Raw genomic sequence first — 10,248 nt, forward strand, 5'->3', positions numbered from 1 at the left:
GTTCAGATCCCAAATTATGGCTTACTAGCTGTGTTTGTTCACAAAATAAAATAAAATAAACCTGAGTGATTCAGATGCACATTTGGGCTAGATTTAAATCCCCAGATCTCTTTATGTGCTTTGTCTGGTGAGTTGCTCAAGAATTTCCAGATCTGCTGTTCATGCTGTTGTTGATTACAGTAAAATTATATAACAACAATTGATGCTTTAGGCTGTCTAGATGTAGATACCACGATAGCAACTAACATATAAGCTCTAATCGGTGGGAGGCACTCACAGTTCTAAGCAGTTGATATGTATGTGTCAGTTAATATTTATAACAACCTTTTCCCACCAGCTTTATTGAGATATAATTGGCATATAAAATTGTAAGTTTAAGGTGTAAAATGTGATGATTTGATATATGTATATATTGTGAAATGTTTACATAATAAGGCTAGTTAATGCCTCTATCACCTGATAAAATTATCTTATTTTTTGTGGCGATGAGACAGGCTGGAACCTGGGACCCAAGTTGCTGCAGTGCTGCAATGTTTGCGCCTGTACACACCTCTCCTTGAGCAACAAAATACAAAGAAACTGTATGGGACTAAAAATAACTGTATGCATGTGCAGTTGGGGCAAATTCCAGACCCAAAAGATACAAAGAGACTAAACTGCCACTTTTGAAGGGCCTGGAGCACAAGCAGGGGATTGGGAGCAAAAGCAGGATACTGTGCTTGCCCCCTGCATGCATCACCAGAAGGGTGGGTAAACTACCTAAGCCACCCCTTAGGCCTGACCCCTGGACGCACCCCCTACCCACACCCCACATAAGGAGCCTGCTTGCCACCAGGCTCTGGGAGGGAGGAAGTAAAGACACTTCATTTCTTTAGCTACCCAACCGCCCCCCCCCCACTGCATCAAGGGCCCCAATAAAGAATAAAGTCTTGCCTGAATTTCCTGTCTGGCGTCTAGTCAATTTCTATTGATTGGGGAGGCCAGTAAGGTGAGACCATTTAAGATTCACCCTTGTGAATTCACATTGTCATTGCCCTGGTTTTACATATGAAAACAAATTCAGAGAGGGTAAGAAATGAACCCCAGGTTGCACAGATTTAGGTAAGCGGGAAGAGCTGTGTGATTCGAAATCAGGTCAGGCTCCAGACTCAGCTTTCTTCACCTCAAAGCCCCACTGCCTTGGGCATGGAGCCAGTGTGCAAAACAGAAATAAATGGTGGAACCAGCATTTCAATTTAAGCAATCTGCCTCCCAAATCCTGCACACTTTACCACTATGTTCTACTCTCATTGTCATCTGTATCTTAAATCTAACCAAATTTATTTCTAGATTTAATTCATTTTCTGCTATATCTTCTTTTGGTATCATCTACGCATGCATGCTCAGTTGTGTCAGACTTTTTGTGACCCCATGGACTGTAGCCTGCCAGGCTTCTCTGTCCGTGGGATTTTCCAACCTACTGGAGTATGTTGGCTTTTCTTTTTTTTTTTTTTTTTACCATCTTATTTTTTATTTTATTTTAATATTTATTTATTTTTCCATTTGTTTTTATTAGTTGGAGGCTAATTACTTTACAATATTGTAGTGGTTTTTGCCATACATTGACATGAATCAGCCATGGATTTACATGTGTTCCCCATCCCGATCCCCCCTCCGGTAGGTTGCCTTTTCCTTCTCCAGATGATCTCGACCCAGGGATTGAACAGGCACCTCCTGAGTCTCTTGCATTGGCAGGCAGTTTCTTTAGTACTGAGCCCCCTGGGAAGCCCATCTTCCTCTGGTAGGGATTCTTTATAATGTGTGTTTGCTTTTAAGATTAATGAAACCTTTACTCATCTCTTAGGTCACACCAAGTCAAAAACTGTGCAAGGAGTCGTGACAAAGTTCTGTAGTAACTATGGCTTGATCGATGAGTTGATCTACTTCAGCAGTGATGTTGTGACTGGCAATGTGCTCCTGAAAGTTGGGCAAAAGGTTACTGCAGTTGTGGAGGAAAATGAAACATCTCATGGATTGAAAGCAATCAAAGTAAGATAAGTTTGGGGACTGTCTATTTTCCTGGGGGATTCCAACCTTGTTTCTATTTATTCAACCTGTCTGAGCAGTGGTTAGGACTTGGCACTTCCACAGCAAGGGGCCCAGGTTCAATCCCTGGTTGGGGAACTAAGGTTCCAAAAGCCACTCAGCATGGACAAATAAACTCTAAAAAATAAGCTTTTTGCTTTTTAGGATAATTTAAACCATTGTCAACATATTTATATATTTATATATATTATATGTTCCAACAAATTTTGTCTCCTACTGTAACTGAGTCCAAGCTTGTTCTACTCATCCCATGACAAGCCAGTAAGTCTAGAAAAAAGGTGTTGGGGCAAGGAAAATCAACTTTATTTGGAAGGCCAGCAAACTGAGAAGATGCCAGACTAATGCCCTAAGGAACGATCGTAGTTCAGAGTAGAATTCAAGTTTCTTTCGTGCTAGGGAAGAGGGGGAGCAGTGTGCCTAATCAGCTCATGGATATCCTTCTGATAGGTTGGTGATGAGGAACTGGGTGGTATTTCAGAAGTCAACATTGTTAACCTTATGGTTCCAACTGATCTGAGGTCTATGTGCTGGTGGTCAGCATGCAATTAACTTCTGCCGACTGGTGGGGATTTCAGTATCTGCAGAACAGCTCAAAGAATATGGCTCAGAATATTATCTATAGTCCTTGTGGAGGAACTGAAGAGCCTTGTTTTATGGCTAAACAATTATTTTGTCTTACTTGACTGTTTTCCTTTCTGCGTTTTCTTATTTCTCTGATTAAATTTGCTCTTTGGAAGTTGGAGAAGGCTTAGGAAGCTAAAGCTTTTCGACAAACAAGAGGCAGAGTGCAGGGAGTTGGGGACAGAGGGTCTGTTCCCAGGAAAGACCCACGGGGTCCCTCTTGGTTTCACTGTAAAGTATGGGTTTTTGTTATATAACTTGGTTGATGGAAAACATTGAAATTTCCTTTGTGCCTTTCTTTCTTAAATGGTTAAGATATATGTTGTTATTAGTAGTAGTAGTAACTCTATTATTTAGATAGCAGCTCTCAACTGAATGCTTAATATAAACTTTCTCTAAATTTGGAAAGTTTTATATACACATAAAATAATACAGAAATAATTCTAACTCTAGGATGAAAAAGCAAAAATCCCCTTTCATGCAACTTTTATTCCTCAGTCATGGTGCTTTGATGAATTGTTGACATACTTGTGATCATTTGAGGGTGCATTAGTAGTATATATATTATTAAATTTTCCTTCAAATAGTGCATAGATATTTATGCATAGTAAAAACATCTGGAGCAGGGTAAGTACCAGAATATAATATGGTCAATGCTTATCTTTAGAAAGCTGTTCGGTTTACAGATTATGTATAATTGTTTTTTTTTCTTTTCTCTGCCTTGTATTTTTTGCACAATGAACATGTACTATTAGTGTAATTAGCAAAGAAAAATATAAAGACTTTTTTATTTTCAATAATAAAACTTTCAAATGCCTCTCTGTTATAGATAAATTAAGTCCTAATTTGATTTGTCTTTTAGAGCTATGCCCTCCCCCCGCCTTTATTTTCCCAATTTTGTGTTGTGTTATAACACTCTCCCACAAAGTGCCATGATCTGAAATCTTATGATTTTCCTCCTTGTTCACGACTTTGCCATGTGATTTCTCTCCTTTGCTATCTCCCTTGTCCTCAGCCCTGTTTTCATTTGCTAGTAAAATCTTTCTCTTCTTTCACAGCCTAGGTCAAATCCCACTTTCTCCAAGAAATTGTCCTGTATTCTCTGAATCATAAATTCTTTCCTTATTGGCAATTCCCCAAAGCCAGTTTTTGCACATATTTTTACTATTTGTCATAACTTGCTTTGAATTCATTATTTTTGCTTTTTACTCCCCTTTGGTTATGAGTTCGTACAGGCAGGAATAGTATCTTTTATTTTTGCATCTAACATGGTCAGTGCATTTAATTTGTTGGTGCACAAATATGTTTTCAGACACATTTTTATGAGACTGACGCGCTGCCTACTGTGCTAAGAGGGCAGATCAGACACATTTTTAGAAATATATGACAGCATAACACAAAGTGTGAACCCTCATTTAAACTATGGACTTTAATTAAATATAATTAATATTGGTTCATCAATCGAACAAATGTACTGATTGAACAAATGCAAGATACTAGTAACAGAGGAAACTGTGAGTGTAGAAAAGGAATATATGGGAAGTTCATGACTGAACTGAACTGATGCTTAATTTTCCTAAACTGCTCTAAAACATAAAAATATATGAAGCTCAGGCATTATTTTATCATCTCATGTCTATGATATGTTTGCTATGTAAAATATATTCACCACTGTTTGTTATAGTTATTTAAACTCTTTCTTAAACAACAATGATTTAAGCATATGTTTCTGATTTTTAAACTTTTGCTATGTGTGAAGTAAGTGTTTCTTCTTCTCGTAGGTGGATGCTTTCTGTGATAATAACCACGGTGATGAACTGCCAGACTCCTGTACTAGAATCTCACTTGGCTGTATGAACTCTCTGATGGAAGGTGTTGAGTTCATTCATCACACAGCTTACTTCTCTCTAGATGTTGTTTGTAAAGGTACAATTTATATATATATTTTTACTAGATTGCTGAAATGTTCCTTTAATAAACAATGCAAAAGAGATTTTTGGAAATGCCAAATGTATACACAAGATACTTTTCACAAAGACATTTCAAACATTGTAAATAATCTCTTCTGAAATGCTCCAACTTTGTCTTTTTTATTAATTAAACTTTTTATTTTATATTGGGGTATAGCTGATTAACAATGTTGTGATAGTTTCAAGTGGACAGCAAAGGGACTCAGCCAAAAAAATTTAATATTTAAAATTAGGTTTTACCTATTTTTTAATTTTATAGATTGCATTTGAAGATGGTTATAGGCATCATTTCCAGGGTCAAATTTGTGACATGCTTAACACTAACTGGTAAGAGGATTTAATTACTTCTCCATTGTCCTTCACTCCAACTGGAAGCTCTTTAATACTTGAGGTGAATTTTTGGAGTTAAAAATTATGTACAGCAAGGGACAGATGTGTTGTATTTTTAAAAGTTCATCCTATCATTTGTTGCATTGTCATTTATTATATGTAATCACTAGTATTTGTGTAATTTTTCCATTCCTATAGGCATTGAATTTCTAATCTAACTGAAAAATATTATTAATACAAGTATACAGGGATAATGTTTTTTTTAATTCTTCAAAAGCTTTAAAATAAGGTTTGGAAGTAACCTTGTACCTTTCTGTTGGTTCACAAACTGGTCCTGTAATGGAAAACAAGGAGAGACCTAGAAAGAGGCAGGCCACTCCAGATGGGTAGGGAGCAGGTTTAATATGCAAAGGAGTTTAATGTATGAGCCTTATTTTGAGTGTACAAGTAGATCTATACCCTCCCCTGCCAGAATTTCAATACTTTATACAGAGGTCTTAACAGAGTTCAGTCACAAATACCACCCAAATGGTCTCAGTGATACCTTACTCTGTCAAGGCTGTGTCCTTGAAACGTGGGAACGGTAGGTGGAACGTATATTCCAAGGACCATGGAAGAGATGAGCAGCCTCCAAGTGCCCAGGTCCAGTTTGTGGGTCAACCATGGTTATGTCTTCTCAGTAACCTCCTCCAACACATTCCAAGCGTGTGTGTGTGTGTGTGTGTGTGTGTGTGTGTGTGTGTGTGTGTCCATTAATTATCAGGTATAACACTTTGTTATTTTATGCCTAAAGCAATGATTTGTTGGTTTTTTGATGCTATTTCAATTTATTAATTCAGCTCAAGATAGAGTGCTAGATATTGGCAAGACCAAGATAACTAAGACTTTACTAAACCCTGCCTGCAAAGAGCTGATAGTCCCAACTGGGAGAGACTGACATTAAAAGAATGTGATTAAAAGAATGTTTTTTTTTTTTTTTTTTTTTTTTTTAACCACATTGCTGAGTAGAGGAGAGAGAATGATTGACTGCTATGGAGAGAACTGGGAAAGGCTGCCTGGGTGAGGTGCTTTCCCAGCTGGTCTCCGTACCCCTGCAACCCCTTGCCAGGCTGGATTTTGAAAGATGAATATAAGTAAAAATATTGTACCTAAGTCCAAAGAGAAGTTCCCAAAAATGATTGTCTGGTGGCAGCTAGGATCTTAAGACCCATTTAGTTAGAAATACCTAATGCTAAGAGAAGAGGTTCCTTGGATTGCTAAGCTCTAAAGGCAATCTCTTGGTCCCTATAAACCATGTCAATAGGAAGTCACCACCAATGATAGCCCTTGCTAGAAGAATTCTTCTCAAGATGGGAAACACTTGAACATGTTGCTAATGCCAAAGGGATTAATTGAAAGTGAAGAAGAGAGCAGGAAGGACTGATAAAACACAGTCCCTGGTTGTAAAGAGAGGATGGGACTCAAAGCACAGGTGGAGGGATTTACTGCTGCAAAATAAGTTGAGTGAATTGAAGTAATAGACTGTCTAGGGTGAAAGAGAGAGTAGATGAAAAAGAAGACTTGAACACCTAGCCAGTCATATTTAGAAATGTCAGAATAGCTGTTTTTAATCTAATTATAAAACCCAATGAAAATGGTAAAAACTTATTACAATTTAAAACATAATAGGAATCTAAAAGAAGGAAAAATTGTGTTGATTTTGTTTGTTTGTTCCACATCATGCCAAGTCCGTGTATGTTCTTGTTTATGTTCTTCAACAGATATTTGAGTACCTCACTCCGTTCCAGGTACAGTTTTCATAATACTTATATTCTAATGAGTTAGAAAGAGGTAGAACTCAGACAATATGCAAGTAAACCTCCCCCAGCCCCCCTCACAAAAGAGATACAGATTGTTTTCTGCTCTCCAGGACTTGAGGAAGTCATTGTGATAGTAAAACTGGGAGTAGAGTGAGGTGAGCTTTACTATAGACAGCAGGTTACTGAAGGCCTCTCTGAGGAGGTGACACATGAGCTGAGACCTGAGGGAGAAGGAACCACCTGGGAAAAATATTTCACAGGGAAGAAATGTGAGAAAAGTCCTGACATGGAAAAATTTTGTCATTTCCTCGGAAAAGAAGGAGGGGCAGGATGACTGGAGCATCGTGAATAGGCATCATATCTGTGTCAGCAACATGTGTGTCAGCAGCTCAAGTTCATCATTTGTTTTTAGTTTTTTTTTTTTGGAGTGTCTCTGGGTTTTTACAAATCCAAGTGCCTAAACATTACCCTCATGCCTCTCCCCAGTCAATCCCCGCCCCCATCTCCAAGGCAAAATACAGTTTTGAGTTTTTTTCCCCACCATATATTTAATTTGGAGGTCTAGAATTTTATAGATATAATGAAATCAGACATATATACTTCTTTGTTTAATACTTTTTTATTCAGAAGTGTATTTTTAGATTCATCTATGTTGTTGCATATGTCTGTAGCTCATTCTGTACATCACAGTTTCTCCATTTTCCTATTGAAGGTCATGTTGGCTGCTGTCAGCTTTTGGTTATTATGAATAAAGGTGCTAAAAAACATTCTTTTTTTTTTTTTTTTTTTAAATAAACAAACCCTTGTGTCGAGGGCTGACTTTCAATAGATCGCAGCGAGGGAGCTGCTCTGCTACGTACGAAACCCCGACCCAGAAGCAGGTCGTCTACGAATGGTTTAGCACCAGGTTTCCCACGAACGTGCGGTGCATGACGGGCGAGGGGGCGGCCGCCTTTCCGGCTGCGCCCCGTGTCCCGGGACGAAGGGCTCTCCGCACCGGACCCCGGTCCCGACGCGCGGCGATGTGCGCCGCGCCGCGCCCCGAGGGACACGGGCGACGGCCCGCCGGCGGGGAGGCGGGGGACCGGCTATCCGAGGCCAACCGAGGATCCCTAAAAAACATTCTTATACAAGTCTTTTTTGTGAACCTATGATTTTCTTTGTCAGGGCTTAATTCTTAGGACTAGGCTTGAAACTGCTGAATCATAGTTTTAGGATAATGATAAATCTAGGGAGCTATGGGTTGAAAAATTAGGGATGGTTTTATTGAAAAAGTAAAGTTTCAATAAATATCTTAAAGAGAAGAGTAAGGAGGTGAGCTACACAGGGATTTATAGATCATATTAAGGATTTGGCCTTTTGGGGGGGATGAACTTTGAACAATGATGTGATATGAAGTGAGTTATGTTTTAATGTGTTCACTCTGGCTGTCATGCTGAGAACAGGTTACATGGGACAAGGATGGAATTGGGAACACAAATTAGGAATCTATTATTGCAATAGTCCTGATGAGAGATGATGGAAACTTGGCTAAGACTGGTAGAAAGGAAGGCTGTAAGGATTGCTTTGATTTTAGAAATACTTTGAAGTTAGAAATGAAAGTATTGGGTGATGGACTGGACATTTGGGGTGAAGGAAAGTGGAGTCAAGAGTTACTCCTAAGTGTTTTGCTGGAACAATGGTAAGGGTAGAGTTTCCATTTTTGAGATATGGAAAGACCAAGGAGCAAAACTGGGCACATGAGAAGACTAGCAAGAGCCCAGCTTTAGACATAATGATTTGAGTAAACATTTGGATATATGGATCTGAAACTGGTTAGAGCTCCAGTTACTGGAATTATTAGCCTATGGATATTATAGAAAACCACACAAAGGAAATGTGGAGAGAAAGAAGACAAGAGGTCCCTCGTGTGGTTTTCAGTCCTTCTAGAATTTAGTTGTGATGAAACCAAGGAGAACAAAGAAAGGGCTATGATGGAACTAGAAATAGGGTACAGAAATATTTAACTTTAATAGATATTGCCAGCTTTCTGAAGTGGTTGTATCAAGTTTCACTTTCAGTAGCAGCATTTGAGAATTCTATTGGCTTCAAATGCTCCATGGTACATTTGGGCACTGTGACTCACTTTTAACTTGTGTAAAATCTGTAAAGATTTGTTGACAGTTGAAAAATGTAAATTATATAGAGTTCATTGTTGGTCCAAAACCCTTGAAAAAATTGTCTCTTCCTCTAGCAATATGTTCTTCTGCTATCCGTTCAGTTCAGTCACTCAGTTGTGTCTGATTCTTTGTGACCCCATGGACTGCAGCAAGCCAGGCTTCCCTGTCCATCACCAACTCCCAGAGCTTGCTCAAACTCATGTCCATCAAGTTGGTGATGCCATCCAACCATCTTCTGCTATGGCTCCCACTAATAGCAATCAACATGTATTTGGTGTTGCTTCTGTGCCAAATACTATTATATGAGTTTTAATTGTCCCTTCAATTCTATTTAGTAAGTACAACTATTAGGCTTCTCATTTTACAGATGAAGAAATCAAGGCCCAGAGAATTAAGTCAATTGAGTAAGGGGCAGTGTTAAGGTTTGAACACAGGCAGGCATATTCTTACATACTTTCCTTCCTCTCCAGAAGGAGTGTGAATGTGACCAACAGTTTGATCAGGTTCTGTGCTGCTCTCAACAAAGATTGCTCTGAGATGCTCAGTTAATGCTTTTTCCCAGTTGACTTGAAATCAGGAGAGAGAATCAATGCCTAAAACATTATAAAATTCCTTTCTGACAGGAAGACTTGCAGATTACCTGTTTTTAAATGTTCAAAATGGACCTTCAATGTCATAGAATCTACTTTAGGGTATTCCAGCATCAAAGTAACTTGTGAAATTTCACATGACAACATTGTGAGATAATTCCAACTTGATTTCTCTCCCTGGTGGTTTTAGATTTTGAACCTTATCAGGGTGACCGAGTAGAAGTTGTATTTTCCATCCAGCCAGATGCACAAAGCAGAAAGGCCCTCTCAGTGAAGCCTCTGAGACACAAGCACGTGCACAAGGTAATTCATCTGATGTTGCCCTTGTTTGTTTTGGCTTAGCCTGCTTGTGGTGATAATTTGCTGCTTGGGATTCTATTGGTTGACTTGGGAAACCTAAAAGAAAATACATTCTTTGCCTAAGAGTTTATTTTTTTATTGAAAAGGTGGTGCTTCTGAAAGGAAATAATTAAAGAAAAAAATATAATTAAGATCTAAATTATATATATAATTAAGATATATATATATATATATATATATATATATAATTAAGATCTAAATTATACAGTGTATATGAGAGGTATTAAAATGTTGAGAGCAACAGAACAGAAAACAAACCATGTTCGGGGAATTGCTGGGGAAGAATGAATGTCATGGGTGAAGGGACTAGATCTTACAGTAAACACTGGGTGTG

At 38.4% G+C, this 10,248-nt stretch overlaps 1 long non-coding RNA gene across 1 annotated transcript; it reads left to right on the top strand.

Moving 5' to 3' along the window:
• The first annotated feature begins 1,950 nt into the window (after nt 1-1,950).
• LOC136154045 (uncharacterized) lies at nt 1,951-9,788 on the top strand. Its single transcript, XR_010660473.1, has 3 exons — nt 1,951-2,028; nt 4,488-4,632; nt 9,745-9,788. It is a non-coding gene; the product is annotated as an uncharacterized lncRNA (long non-coding RNA).
• Nucleotides 9,789-10,248: the final 460 nt, after the last annotated feature.

This window comes from Muntiacus reevesi, chromosome X (genome assembly GCF_963930625.1).
Source record: "Muntiacus reevesi chromosome X, mMunRee1.1, whole genome shotgun sequence".
In the NCBI taxonomy this organism is placed as follows: domain Eukaryota; kingdom Metazoa; phylum Chordata; class Mammalia; order Artiodactyla; family Cervidae; genus Muntiacus; species Muntiacus reevesi.